The sequence below is a fragment of the Tachyglossus aculeatus genome, chromosome 21, assembly GCF_015852505.1.
Source record: "Tachyglossus aculeatus isolate mTacAcu1 chromosome 21, mTacAcu1.pri, whole genome shotgun sequence".
Classification (NCBI taxonomy): domain Eukaryota; kingdom Metazoa; phylum Chordata; class Mammalia; order Monotremata; family Tachyglossidae; genus Tachyglossus; species Tachyglossus aculeatus.
The window spans coordinates 62008476-62023733 of record NC_052086.1 but is presented as its reverse complement, the minus strand read 5'-3'; positions in this window follow the sequence as shown (position 1 = coordinate 62023733).

Below are 15258 nucleotides of genomic sequence, written 5' to 3'. Positions count from 1 at the left end.
CCAATGAGATCGCCACTCCAGTGTGACCCCGCCCCCGAGGTAGCCACGCCCCAGTGTGATCGCTCCCCCAATGATATCGCTCCTCCAGGGTGACCACGCCCCCGAGGTAGCCACGGCCCCGAGGAAGCCACGCCCCCAATGTGATCACTCCCCCAATGAGATCGCTCCTCCAATGTGACCACGCCCACCAGGTAGCCACGCCCCCAGTGCGATCGCTCCCCCGATGAGATCGCTACTCCAGTGTGACCCCGCCCCCGAGGTAGCCACGCCCCCGGGTAGCCGCGCCCCCAAAAGGATCGCTCCCCCAATGAGATCGCTCCTCCAGTGTGACCACGCCCCCGGGGTAGCCACGCCCCCGGGGTAGCCACGCCCCCAATATGATCGCTCAATCAATCGTATTTATTGAGCGCTTACTGTGTGCAGAGCAATGTACTAAACGCTTGGGAAGTACAAGTTGGCAACATATAGAGACGGTCCCTACCCAACAGTGGGCTCACAGTCTAGATGTGATCATCCCCCCAATGTGATCATTCCCCCAATGTGGCCACACCACCAGTGTGATTGCTCCATCAATCAATCAATCAATCAATCAATCGTATTTATTGAGCGCTTACTGTGTGCAGAGCACTATACTAAGCGCTTGGGAAGTACAAGTTGGCAACATATACAGACGGTCCCTACCCAACAGTGGGCTCACAGTCTATAAGGGGGAGATCTAATCATCCCCCCAATGTGGCCACGCCCCAAAGTGATCAATTCCCCAATGTGATCACTCCCCAATGTGGCCACCCACGCCCCCCCCGTAGTCACTCCCCCAATGTGATCGCCCTCCCAGTGTGATCACCCCCCCATGTGATCGCTCGCCAAGGTGGCCAGGCCCCTTCGCCTGTTAGCCACTCCCCCTCCGCACGGCCAGCCCATTCATTCATTCATTTATTCATTCAATCATACTTATTCACTCAACTGTATTTATTGAGCGCTTACTGCGTGAAGAGCACTGTACTAAGCGCTTGGAAAATAGACACCTGTCTACTTGTTTTATTGTCTGTCTCCCCTTCCTAAACTGTGAGCCCGTTGTTGGGTAGAGACCATCTCTATATGTTGGCGATTTGTACTTCCCAAGCGCTTAGTACAGTGCTCTGCATACATTATGAGCCCGTTGTTGGGTAGGGACCGTCTCTATATGTTGCCCATTTGTACTTTCCAAGAGCTTAGTACAGTGGTCTCCACACAGTAAGTGCTCAATAAATATGACTGAATGAATGAATTAAGCGCTCAATAAATACGATTGAATGAATGAATGTGTTCTCTGTCTCCCCCTTCTAGACTGTGAGCCCACTGTTGGGTAGGGACTGTCTCTATATGTTGCCAACTTGTACTTCCCAAGCGCTTAGTACAGTGCTCTGCACTCAGTAAGCGCTCAATAAATACAATTGATTGATTGATTGATTAAATGAATGAAAGTACGACTTGGCAACATTCATTCATTCAGTCAATCGTATTTATTGAGCGCTTACTGTGCACAGAGCACTGTACTAAGCGCTTGGAAAGTACAATTCGGCCACAGATACAGTCCCCACCCAACAACGGGCTCACAGTCTAGAAGGGGGAGACAGACAACAGAGAAGCAGCGTGGCTCAGTGGAAAAGAGCATGGGCTTTGGAGTCAGAGGTCATGGGTTCAAATCCTGGCTCCGCCAATTGTCAGCTGTGTGACTTTGGGCAAGTCACTTCACTTCTCTGGGCCTCAGTTACCTCATCTGTAAAATGGGGATTAAGACTGTGAGCCCCCCGTGGGACAACCTGATCACCTTGTAACCTCCCCAGCGCTTAGAACAGTGCTTTGCACATAGCGCTTTATAAATGCCATCATCATCATTATTATTATTAGACAACAAAACAAGTAGAGAGGTGTTAATAGCATCCGAATGTATAAATAGAATTATGGATATAGACACATCATTAATAAAATAAATAGAATAATAGATATGTACAAATATACACAAGCGCTGTGGGGCAGGGAAGGGGGTAGAGCAGAGGGAGGAAGTAGGGGTGATGAGGAGCGGAGGAAAAGGGGGGCTCAGTCAGGGAAGGCCTCCTGGAGGAGGTGAGCTCTCAGTAGGGCTTTGAAGGGTGGATGTGAGGAGGGAGGGCATTCCAGGCCAGAGCAGCGTCCCACTAATGCCTCCTCACAGTCCGGGCTTCGCCCGGCCGGGTCCGCCCTCGCTCCAGGATCCCCGGGAGTCCCTGGGAGTCTCCCACCCCGGCTCCAGTCTCCCGCACCTCTGCCCTTTGGGACGGACCTGGGGAAAGGACCTGGGGCCGGCAGTGAGCGACCCCACCTTCATTCATTTAAGCGTATTTACTGACCGCTTACTCTGTGCAAAGCACTGTATTGAAGCAGCATGGCTCAGTGGCAGGAGCACTGGCTTGGGAGGCAGAGGACGTGGGTTCTAATCCCGGCTCCACCACTTCAATCAATCAATCATATTTATTGAGCGCTTTACTGTGTGCAGAGCACTGGACTAAGCGCTTGGGAAGTGCACGTTGGCAACATATAGAGACGGTCCCTACCCAACAGTGGGCTCACAGTCTAGAAGGGGGAGACAGAGAACAAAACAAAACATATTAATAAAATAAATAGAATAGGTATGTACCAGTAAAATAAATAAATAAATAGAGGAATAAATACGTACAAACATATATACATATATACAGGTGCTGTGGGGAAGGGAAGGAGGTAAGGCGGGTGGGGGGTCACTTGTCTGCTGTGTGACCTTGGGCAAGCCACTTAACTTCTCTGGGCCTCAGTTACCTCATCAGTAAAATGAGGATAAAGACTGTGAGCCCCATGTGAGAAAGGGACTACGTCCAACCCTACTTGCCTGTATTCTCCCCAGCACTTAGTACAGTCCCTGGCACATAGGGCTCAACAAATACCATTATTATGATTATTTATTGAGCACCGATCTCTCTTTCTCACTGCTGACCTCTTGCCCGCATCCTGCCTCTCGTCCGGATCACCCTCCCTCCTCATATCAGACAATTACTCTCCTCCCTCTTCAAAGCCTTAATGAAGGCACATCTCCTCCAAGAGGCCTTCCCTAACCAGGCCCTCCTTTCCTCTTCTCCCACTCCCTTCTGCGTCACCTTGACTCGCTCCCTTTGTTTTTCCCCCCTCCCAGCTCCACAACACTTATATACATATCTGTAATGTATTTATTTATATTAGTGTCTGTCTCCCCTCCCTAGACTGTAAGCTCGCTGTGGGCAGAGAATGTGTCTGCTTATTGTTATATTGTACTTTCCCAAGCACTTGGTACAGTGCTCTGAACACAGTAAGCACTCAATAAATACAATTGAATGAATGAATGAATCTCCTTCAAGAAACCTTGCCTTTCTAGGCCCTCCTTTCCTCTTCTCCCACTCCATTCTGCATCACTCTGACTTGTTACTCCTTCATCACTCTGCATCCCCCCAACTTCCAGCCCCACAGCACTTACATACATATCTGTGAACCTGTTGTGGGCAGGGAATGTGTCTGTTTATTGTTACATTGTAATCTCTCAAGTGCTTAGTACAGTACCCTGCATACAGTAAATGCTCAGTAAATACAGCTGACTGACACCTACTGAATACAAGAAATTACTAAGCCTTTGAGAGACAACAACAGTAGCAAGGCACAGTTACCTGCCCTAAGGAAGCTGCCATCTAAAGGGAAGGGGGGCCAGACAGATGATAGAGAAAGCCAGAGGAAGGTCAAGTATAAAGCAAGAAGCAAGAGCCGAGGTGGAGGGATGCAGAGTATTTAAAACAAAAATAATGGACACAAAGGACCTTACAAATGGCCACCTAATGGATCCACTACCAGAATGATTGAAGATGGAGGTGGGGCGTTCTTGGAGAGATGTGTCCATGGCATTGCTACGGGTAGGACACAACTCAACACCATAAGACAACAACAACAACAAGGTAGTATCTTCCCTCTGACATGCTCCAAGCCTTCTTCTGATGGTTCACTGATCCACATTAGGTTCTTGCAAGGTAGAACGTATAGAGGTATGTATTATTATCAAAGGCTTGTGAGACAGGGTTGATGGTGGTGCTCTCTACAGTGATAGGAAAGTCCTGGGGAGCATAGGGTTGGATAGAGATGTTCTGAAGGCAGGAGGAAATTCGAGACTGCAGAGAAGGAGAGAGATTAGGGTTGAGGATGTGGATTTGGGAATCATCTGCGTAGGGATGGAAGTTGAAGCCATGGGAGTGAATGAGTTATCCAAGGAAGTGGGTGTAGATGGAGAATAGAAGGGGACCCAGATCAGAGCCTTGAAGGACTCCCACAGTTAAGGGGTGGGAGGCAGAGGAGAAAACCCATGAAAGAGACAGAGAATGTGTGCCAGAGAGAGAGGAGAAGGACCAGGAGAGGAGAGTGTCAATGAAACCAAGGTTGGATAATGTTTCCAGTGAAAGGGGGATAACACTGTAACCTTGGCAGTATTTTAGACTTATCTCTCTGATTCAATCCATATATTCAATCTGCCAACAAATCCTGTCAGTTCAACCTTCATAACATCGCTAAAATCTTCCCTTTCCTCTCCATACAAACTGCTACCGTATTAATCCCAGCATTTATCCTATCCTGCCTTGACTACTGTATCACCCTCCGTGCTGACCTCCCTGCCTCCTGTCTCTCTCCAATTTGGTCCATACTTCCTCTGCTGCCCAGATCATCTTTCTACAAAACTACTACTTTAGTTCATGTTTCCCCACTCCTCAAGAAACTCAGTTATCCACTCCATTATCTTGCCCCCTCCTACCTTACCTCCCTGATTTCCTACTATAAACCAGCCTGCCCACTTCACTTCTCTAATTCCAACCTACTCTTTGAACCTTAATCTCATTTATCTTGCCTACAACTCCTGCCCCATGACCCGCCTCTGGCCTGGCAACACCCTCCCTCTTCATATTCTCTTTGGCAGGGAACAAAGGGGAATCAGCCTGACAGCGGATAGAGCCAGGGCCCTGGAGGCAGAAGGTCATGGGTTCTAATTCTGCCTCCATCACCTGTCTGCTGTGTGACCTTGGGCAAATCACTGCACTTCTCTGTGCCTCACAGAGTGGGGCTCACAGACTTACTCCCGTTTTACAGATGAGGTAACTGAGGCACAGAGAAGTTAAGTGACTTACCCAAAGTCACACAGCTGACAAGTGTGGAGCCAGGATTCGAACCCATGACCTCTGACTCCAAAGCCCAGGCTCTTTCCACTGAGCCACGCTACTTCTCATTGTGGAAAGAGAGCATGGGTACAAACTCCATTCTACTCTATTGTACTCTCCAAAGCATTTAGTACAGTGCTCTGTGCACAGTAAGTGCTCGATAAATTCGGTTGCTTGATTGATTAATTAGCAGCCTTGTGGATAATATAATAATAATAATGGCATTTATTAAGCGCTTTCTATGTGCAAAGCACTGTACTAAGCACTGAGCACTGTACTAAGCGCTGAAACTAAGGATAGTTTCCAGGAGTCCTTCATCTCTTCCTAAATTCAATACAATGCTGCAAAAGCAATGGCTCTGAACACCTAGATTCTAAAGAAGCACGGTGCCAGACAGCGCGGGTCTTATTTAGAAGTCTTACATTCTTTTTTGCCCACAGCCAGATGGCTTTTAAGCTCTGAACCTTAGGCCGGTGTAAATTTGTGCCGCTGGTTCTTTGTCCCTGCTCTGGTGTGGAAACAAAACAAGAGGTTTTCACATATTGTGCCACCTCGTGCCAGATTACCTAGAACACTCATCAATCAATCCATCAATCAGTCCTACTATATACAGCCTACCTCATGGGCTCAATTTGTGTGTTTCTCAGCCTGAGTTCCAGGGAAGCATCACTCTTATTTATTTAATGGGCAGGGATCTACTTAGTTTCTCTGGAAACCCTTTAAGTAGATCCCATGCAGAAGGTATTTTTGTATGGTATTTGTTAAGCACTTACCGTGTGTCAGGTGCTTCTACTAAGTGCTGGAGTAGATACAAGATAATCAGGTTGGACATAGTTCATGTCCCACATGAGGCTCACAGTTTTAATTCCCCCTCCCCTCCCCACTGTCATTTCACAGGTGAGGTAAGTGAGGCACAGAGAATTTAAATGATTTGCCCAAGGTCACACAGCAGACAAGCGGCAGAGCCAAGATTAGAACCCAGCACCTTCTGACTCCCGGGCCCGTGCTCTATCCACTAAGCCACACTGCTTCTCATGTTTCTAGAGGGGCCAAGCAAATCCACTGTCCCTTGTTGCTGTGCCTACATCTCTCCTCTTTGGAGAATGGCACAGGATTTAGCACTTTGAGGATTTGAGGAAAGGAAAGAAGTCTCCGTCTCCCTCACTTGCATTATAAATAACCTAACCTAGCAGGGGGTACTTTCCTGTAGGAAAGCATCTCTGAACTTCAGTTAATAGATAAATAAACCTCAATCATCAATAGCAGAAGAACGAATGTCTAGGAGAGGAAAAGACAAGTGACGGGGGGAGGATGTTAAAATGCTCCCCTCCTCTGCCCCCAGAAAAGTCCCCAAACCCTGGTCTCCAGGGCCAACATGATTGAGGAATCATATGCACAAAAGTATAAATACCCACTCACACACTCTCACACACACACACACACACACACACACATTTGTCACGGCTTCTCTGTGAGTCAATCTCACAAACAAGCCCTGACCCCGAGGTCTACATGTCTGAAAGTTTTTGTCATAGAAACCCACGAGGACCCTCCAGGATACCATCCTGGTCAAACATTGAGTGTTGGTGTGGCCATTCCGGTCACTGTTTTCCTTCAGGGCTGAGCTTCCCTCCACCTCTTCTCCAGAGTCCACTGGGCCATCTGCCCGGGAGTTGGTGGATTCAGACGTCTGGCCTGGTGGGCGGCGCCGGGGCTGGACTGCCCCTCAGTGTTTCAGGGGCTCTCAGAGTCATGTCTGCACAGCGGGGGAGGTGAGGGGAGAACCGGCCCACCGCATCCTGCACTCTCCCGGCTCCCACTACTCCCTCTACTCCTGCTGTTCTCACCATTCCCGCCATTCCCACTGTTTCCCCTCTCCCACTGCTTTCGCCAAGCCCACCGCTCCAGGTCCTTCCGCCCACAAGATGTAGCCTCTGATGTTTTCCAGGGATCTTTGGGGTCTCTCCCGAACCCACCAGGCTGCAGGGTGTGCCAGACTACTTGTCACCCCACCGTAGGGCTCGTGGGAACCACCATCTGCTGACAGGACACTATTACCCCCATACCCCTGCTCCATGTCTGCTCAATGTGGCAGTTGGTGCAGCAGCAGGTATTTTAAATCCCTGGACGTTCTGGAAAGGAACAATTCCTACTTCCACCCCTGATAGAAACCTTTCCTCCTTGTCTGTGCTCTCTCCCACCCCCTCCGCCCCACCAGGACTGATCAGAGTGGACTGACTCCCCAATCTGAAAGCATAGGCTTGGGCACTTGGGCTGACACCTAATGTGGCAGAGCTAAAACCAGGGGCCTTCCCACCATCCTGGGGCTTGGATGTCATCCTGCATGTGTACACGAATATATGCATGCAGTGACATGCCCCACATCAGCACCCGAACCAGAGCACTGCATCCCAGGGAAGGGTAAGGCCCCACTTCTCTCTTCAGCCAGCTGTATCTGAGTCACCTCTTTCACCGAGCACAAACTTCTCTCCAGTACCCTATCTCATTACCCAGCTAGGCCTTAGAGGTAATTTTGGAAACTCAGCAAACAAGTTTGTTCATTTGTTTTTAGTGGTCTTTGTTAAGTGCTCACTATGTGCCAGGCATTTTACTAAGCACTGGGGTAGACATAAAATCATCAGGTTAGACAAAGTCCATGTCCCACACCACAGTCTTAATCTCTTTTAGGACAGATGAGGTACCTGAGGCACAGAGACTTGCACAAGGTCACACAGCAGACAAGCAATGGTGTCGGGATTAGAATTCAGATCTCCGGTTCCCAGGCCCGTGGACTTTCCACTAGGCCACACAAGTTCATTCATTCAATCGAATTTATTGAGCGCTTACTGTGTGCAGAGCACTGTACTAAGCGCTTGTTCTCAGTGTTAGCTTCCTAACATCAGAGTGGGGAGCTGAGTCCAGGTCTTGCCAATCCTTCCTTTTACACTCCCTAAGGAGTGTGACCTCTGAAACGGAGGTTGGAATCCGACTGCTAAATCGGGATGTAGGAGCTTGTATCAAATCTGAGGGATGCTGCTTGTCCTGAACTTCTCAGGTTGAACTGGGCAAGCAAGGCAGCATGGAAGGGATAGAGAACAGGCCTGGGACTCAGTAGGACCTGGATTCTAATGCCGGCTTGGTCAGTTGTGTGCTGCGTGACCTTAGGCAAGTCATTTCATTTCACTGTGCCTCAGTTCCCTCATCTGTAAAATGAGGGTGAAGACTGTGAACCCTATGTGGGACAGGGACTGTATCTGGTTGTCTTGTATCTACCCCAGCATTGAGAACGGTGCCTGGCACATCGTAAACACTTAACAAACACCATTATTATTACTGAGGCAAGAGATGCTCTTTCGGTGAGCCTCTGAACTCTCCCATCCAATCAGTCGAGAGGATTTATTATTCACCTACTGCGTGTGCATGTAGCTCACCGTACTAAGTGCTTGGGAGAGTACAATGGGGTAATGATAATAATAATGATAATGATGATGGTATTTGTTAAGTGCTTACTATGTGCAAAGCACTATTCTAAGTGCTGGGGAGATTACAAGGTGACCAGGTTGTCCCACGGGGGGCTCACAGTTTTAATCCCCATTTTACAGATGAGGTAACTGAGGCTTAGAGAAGTTAAGTGACTTGCCCAAAGTCGCACAGCTGACAAGTGGCGGAGCTGGGATTTGAACCCATGACCTCTGACTCCAAAGCCCATGCTCTTTCCACTGAGCCACGCTGCTTCTCCAAGACCAGATCCCTTCCCTTGAGGAGCTTACAATCTGAAAGGGGAGACAAACCCAAAATATTTTGCAAAGGGGGTTAAAATAATGGATTGGTCTGAAGCTGAGTTTGAAGGAGAACCTTACGGCAGTGAGGACTTGACTTGCAGGAGGTAGGGTGGCCTAGTGGAAAGTGTAGGGGCCTGGAGTTGGAAGACCTGGGCTCCGACCTAGCCTTGCCACTTTTTAAAAAATATTTTTTAAGCGCTCACTGTGTACCAGACACTGTACTAAGCTCTGGGACAGACACAAGCTAATCATGTTAGACACAATCCAGATCCCATGTAGGGCTCATTTGAATGCTGTGTGACCTTGGGCAAGTCCCTTAATGACTCATGCCTTGGTTTCCTTATCTAAAAAATGGGGTGAAATACCCATTCTTCTGAGCCCCTAGTCTGATCTGATTGTATTTTTTTCTACCCCCTTATTTGGTCTATAGTGAGCACTTAAAAAGTATCTCAATAATAATAATAATAATAATAATAATAATAATAATGGCATTTGTTAAGTGCTTACTATGTGCAAAGCACTGTTCTAAGCACTGGGGGGATACAAGGTGATCAGGTTGTCCCACATGGGGCTCACAGTCTTGATCCCCATTTTACAGATGAGGGAACTGAGGCACAGAGAAGTTAAGTGACTTGCCCAAAGTCACACAGCTGACAAGTGGCAGAGCTGAGATTTGAACCCTTGACCTCCGACTCCCAAGCCCAGGCTCTTTCCACTGAGCCACGCTGCTTCTGTTATTATTGTAACAAATACAATTATTTGTATTAATTAATCAATCAATCAATCAATCAATCAATTAATCCATCAATCATATTTATTGAGAACTTACTTTGTGCAGAGCACTGTACCAAGTGCTTGAGGGAGAACAATATAATAGAGTTGGTAGACACATTCACTGCCCATGAGAAGCTTACAAAATACATTATCCCTAATGTCCTCTCGAGGCACTCTGAAACACAAATACTACGTGGGATCGGTGAAAATTTCCCCCTCCACCTCCCCGAAATATCTGTGTAAACCAGCTGTCTCTCTCTGCAAAGTGGGCAGTAGGTCTTCCAGATAAGGAATGGAGCAGTTCAAAGTGGAGGGGGAAAAGTGTGGGAGGGAGATCTGAAAGGAACCAGAAAGTGAGCTGTGTATGTATGAGCTGGGGCTGAAGCTGACTGTACTGGGGTAGACGGAGAGTTTCAATCAATCAATCAATCAATTGCATTTATTGAGTGCTTACTGTGTGCAGAGCACTGTACTAAGCGCTTGGGAAGTCCAAGTTGGCAACATATAGAGACGGTCCCTACCCAACGGTGGGCTCACAGTCTAGAAGGGGGAGACAGAGAACAAAACCAAACATATTAACAAAATAAAATAAATAGAATAGATATGTACAAGTAAAATAGAGTAATAAATACGTACAAACATATATACATATATACAGGTGCTGTGGGGAAGGGAAGGTTCCCCACCCCCTACAATCCAGTCCTGGACAGGATTTGTTAGTATTTTGTATTTTAGTATTGTTTAGATTTGTTAGCATTTCATTAGTATGTTTTGTTTTGTTGTCTGTCTCCCCCTTCCAGACTGTGAGCCCGCTGTTGCATAGGGACCGTCTTTAGATGTTGCCAACTTGGACTTCCCAAGCGCTTAGTACAGTGCTCTGCACACAGTAAGTGCTCAATAAATGCGATTGATTGATTGATTGATTGATTGATTGATTGAAACAACCGGAGGCTGCAGCCATTTTGGAGGGTGCCATTCCTGGAACTACCAAAGGCAGGCACCACCTTGGCCGTCTGTGGCAGGTTCACTAGCATCCCCCAGCCCTGGGCCACTCTGAATATCTAATGATCCAGGCAGGATCTCAAATATAATAATAATAATAATGATGGCATTTATTAAGCACTTACTATGTGCAAAGCACTGTTCTAAGTGCTGGGGGGGATACAAGGTGATCAGGTTGTCCCACAGGGGGCTCACAGTCAATCCCCAATTTACAGATGAGGTAACTGAGGCACAGAGAAGTTAAGTGACTTGCCCGAAGTCACACAGCTGACAGTTGGTGGAGCTGCAATTTGAACCCATGACCACTGACTCCAAAGCCCAGGCTCTTTCCACTGAGCCATGCTGCTTCTCAACAGTCTTCCAAGGGGCTTCTCAGCTACAATTTTGTTGTGCCCTCTTATAGGGCCACATATATTGTACGTAGCCATGACATTTTGATGGGTCTATGACACTTTGAAGGCTGCAGATTTTTAAAAGTGTGCTAATAATAAAATCCAGCAGGAATTCATGTGATATGCCTGGCATAGGTGTCAACTTAACTTCCCTGTGCCTCAGTTACCTCAACTCTAAAATGGGGAATATTCTGTGAACCCCATGTGGGATAATCTGATTACCTTGCATCTACCTCGGTGCTCAGAACAGTGCTTGGCACATAGTGAGCACTTAATAAATACCATCTTGAAAAAAAATAATTTCAGTGGAAGTATGGAGTCCAAACGGGAAGCAGGGATTTTAGAAACCATTTCCAAAGGTGAAAACAGTCCAGAATGCTGCAGTTTGGAGTTTTTTTAGAGTGAGTGATGCTTGCAGCTTAGCCTAGTGGAGAGTACACTGGCCTCGGAGTCAGAAGGATCTGGGTTTTAATCCCGGCTCTGCCACTTGTCTGCTGTGTGACTTTGGGCAAGTCACTTTGCTTCTCTGTGTCTCAGTTACTTCATCTGTAAAATGGGGATTAAGACTGTGAGCCCCTTGTGGGACAGGGACTCTGTCCAACCTGATTACTTTGTCCCTACCCCTGTGCTTGGAACATAGTAAGCACTTAAGAAATACCATTAAAAAAAAGAAAGAGGAAGCTGAAGAGTTGCTAAGTCCAGCACCCTGCCTTCAAGCAGCTCCACACCAAATTGCCCTCTCCCATTTTCAGAGCTCTCCGTAGAAGGAGAACCCACCCTTGCCTTTGTCACCCATTTCAGGGTCCGACAATAGCCAGTGTGAAAAAACATTCCCCATGTCTATCCTAAATCTCTCACGCCGCTGCTTCAGGTTATTGCCTCTCGTGTTCGCAGAGCCAATGGAGGACAGCTGGTCCCTGTCCTCTGGGTGCCAGCCCTTAGGATGGAAGCTCAGAGAGGGCCAGGGCCCAGCAAAGGCATGTTTTGGAGAGTACCTTGCTCAGTCATCCTGGGGCATAAGCAATACTGTTCAGTGCCAAAGCAACATCCTGCTGTAGGAATCTGAGCCAGGTGGATCGAGTGCTACAGGTAGACAGAAGCCTAAATCCATCCAATTCCCATACAGCAAATAAGGAGGAAAATAGTAGGATAAGCAGCCGATCAATCAATCAATCGTATTTATTGAGCACTTACTGTGTGCAGAGCACTGTACTAAGCGCTTGGGAAGTACAAGTTGGCAACATGTAGAGACAGTCCCTACACAACAGTGGGCTTACAGTCTAAAAGATCAGAAAAGAGTAGGTCCTGACCCCATAGTCCCTCACTCTCCAGGGATGCAAAATTGGTGAATTCAGAATCCAGGGATTTGCTGGTTAGTGTTCTGCCTGGAGACCAGTCATCCGCAACTGCTGGGACACATACTCTCTCCCTTTCCAAGCCCATTGTGGAGTCTAACTCGCCTGAACCTTTACTTCCACCACTATAATTTCTTCTCATGATTTAGAGATTAGAGAGAGAGAGAGAGAGAGAGAGAGAGAGAGAGAGAGAGAGAGAGAGAATGAGAGTGTAAGAGATCAGCAGAGACAGACCCAGAGAGAGAGAATAGCAAGGAGGCCTAAATGTTACATTGAAGAAAGAGGCTGGCAGAAAAAAGAGCACTTACCCTAGTGACTGTACCACCTGACCCCAGTAGGCCTCTGAGATGTGCCCTAAGACTATTTCCCCATCTGTAATTACTCAGACTCCAAGGAAAGACTACAGGAATCCTGGAGCCAAGTGATAAGGCTCAGGAAGTGAGAAGACGTTTTGCGCGTTAGTGTATAAGCTCAGCCGTGAGTGATGTAAGCCGGTGCAGAGTCCTCACACAGACCCTCGATGCCTGAGAGCAAAGAGAATAATTAACGGAACCAAATGAAAACTGACAGCACGGGGAAAACCACCAACTCCGAAGAAAAATACTTGCCGAACTGACAGGCCAGGGAAGGATGTCGTGGGCCGATGCTCTGCCGGATGGGCGGCCTATAAATTAATTAGAAAAAATTAATAATACATACATATATTAATAGCACATTCATATGACATGATATGGATAGTATACATTAACGTCTAAAGACCTCACAAATAATTTACGACACATTTTCATTTCCAGTGCGTCAACAATAACTGGCCAATGCGTTTACTTTTTTTTTTTTTTTACGGTCCAAATTTTACATTTCATTATAAATGGCTTTACTGGGCATGTCGGCAACTTTTACATTTCCATTCACTTTATTATTAATGGCTTCCTGAACAGTAACAGCATAACGATGCACACAATGCGTTATAAATATTTGATTTGGCATCTATAGTCCCCCCATTTATCATTTATAACGGGTTACAAAAACATTATAAAACATTTACTACACATTTATAGATCATTTTATGCTACCCCGACGATGTGTTATAAATACATTATTAATCCTCTGAACGCCATTTTCAGGAGCCCCTTGTTCCACGGCTCAGCCTGGTGCTGCTCTCCAGTAAACAACCCGGGGCTCTGATGGGAACCGGCTCTCCAAGGGGAAAAGCCGCGGAGAGGGGGAGAGAAACAGCTCTTTTCAGGCTTTACTAGAAATGAGTCTTCTCTGGCCCAGAAAAACCACCCTGAGGGGAGCTGATCTGGGTGACCCAATGGGTCACACCCCTGCTCCCGTGCCTTCTTCGAGTCGACTGCTGAGACCGTATCAGATCGACTGGCTAGGCGGGCAGCGGGGCTTGGCATCTCTAGGCTGGCGATAACTGTTTAGTCTCATGTGCAGAGGGAGGATCAAATCATCATCATCATCATCAATCGTATTTATTGAGCGCTTACTATGTGCAGAGCACTGTACTAAGCGTTTGGGAAGTACAAATTGGCAACATATAGAGACAGTCCCTACCCAACAGTGGGCTCACGGTCAGAAGCAGCCTGACCTACTGGAAAGAACACGGGTCTGAGAAATCAGAGGACCTGGGTGACCTGGGTTCTGATTCCAGGTCTGTCCCTTGTCACAGCTGTGTGACCTTCGGCAAGTCACTTCCCTTCTCTGGGCCTCGGTTGCCTCGTCTGTAAAATGGGCATTGAGACTGTGAGCCCTACGTGGGACAGGGACTGTGTCCAACCTGATTTGCTTGTATCCATCCCGGTGCTTAGCATGGTACGTGGCGCGTAGTAAGCATTTGAGGAATTTGCATTTTCCCAAAGAAGCATTTGGGAAGCAGCGTGGCTCAGTGGAAAGAGCCCGGGCTTTGGAGTTAGAGGACATGGGTTCAAATCCCGGCTCTGCCACTTGTCAGCTGTGTGACTTTGGGCAAGTCACTTAACTTCTCTGGGCCTCAGTTACCTCATCTGGAAGATGGGGATTAAGACTGTGAGCCCACTGTGGGACAACCTGATCACCTTGTAACCTCCCCAGTGCTTAGAACAGTGCTTTGCACATAGTAAGCACTTAATAAATGCCATTATTATTATTATTATCATTTAAGAAATACTAGAATAATAATTATTACTTCTAGTGGAAAGAGCATGGGTCTGAGAGTCAGAGGACCTGGGTGAAGTGGGTTCTAATCCCAGTACTGTCATGTGACTGCTGTGTGACCTTGGAAAAGTTACTTAACTTCTCTGTGTCTCAATTTCATAATAAGAATAATACAATAATAATTATGGTATTTGTTAAGCACTTAATACGTGTCAAGCACTGTTCTAAGTGCTGGGGTAGATATAATCCCCATTTTACAGATGAGGTAACTGAGGCAAAGAGAAGTTAAGTCACATAAGCAGACAAGTGGCGGTGCTGTGATTAGAACCCACGTCCTCTAACTCCCAAGCCCGTCCTCTTTCCACTAAGCCATGCTGCTTTGCACGCTTCCCTCTGTGGGCCTCCCCTCCTGCCTAAATTGCAAGCCCCCTGTGGAATAGGGACTCTGTCCAGACTGATTAGCTTGTATCCACCCCAGGGCTTAGATCAATGCTTTGACACATAGTAAGTGCTTAACAAGTTCCATTAAGAAAAAAAAAAAACAAAAACGGACATTGGGGTTGCCCTCAGGACCCACATCCTGGCCCTCACCCAT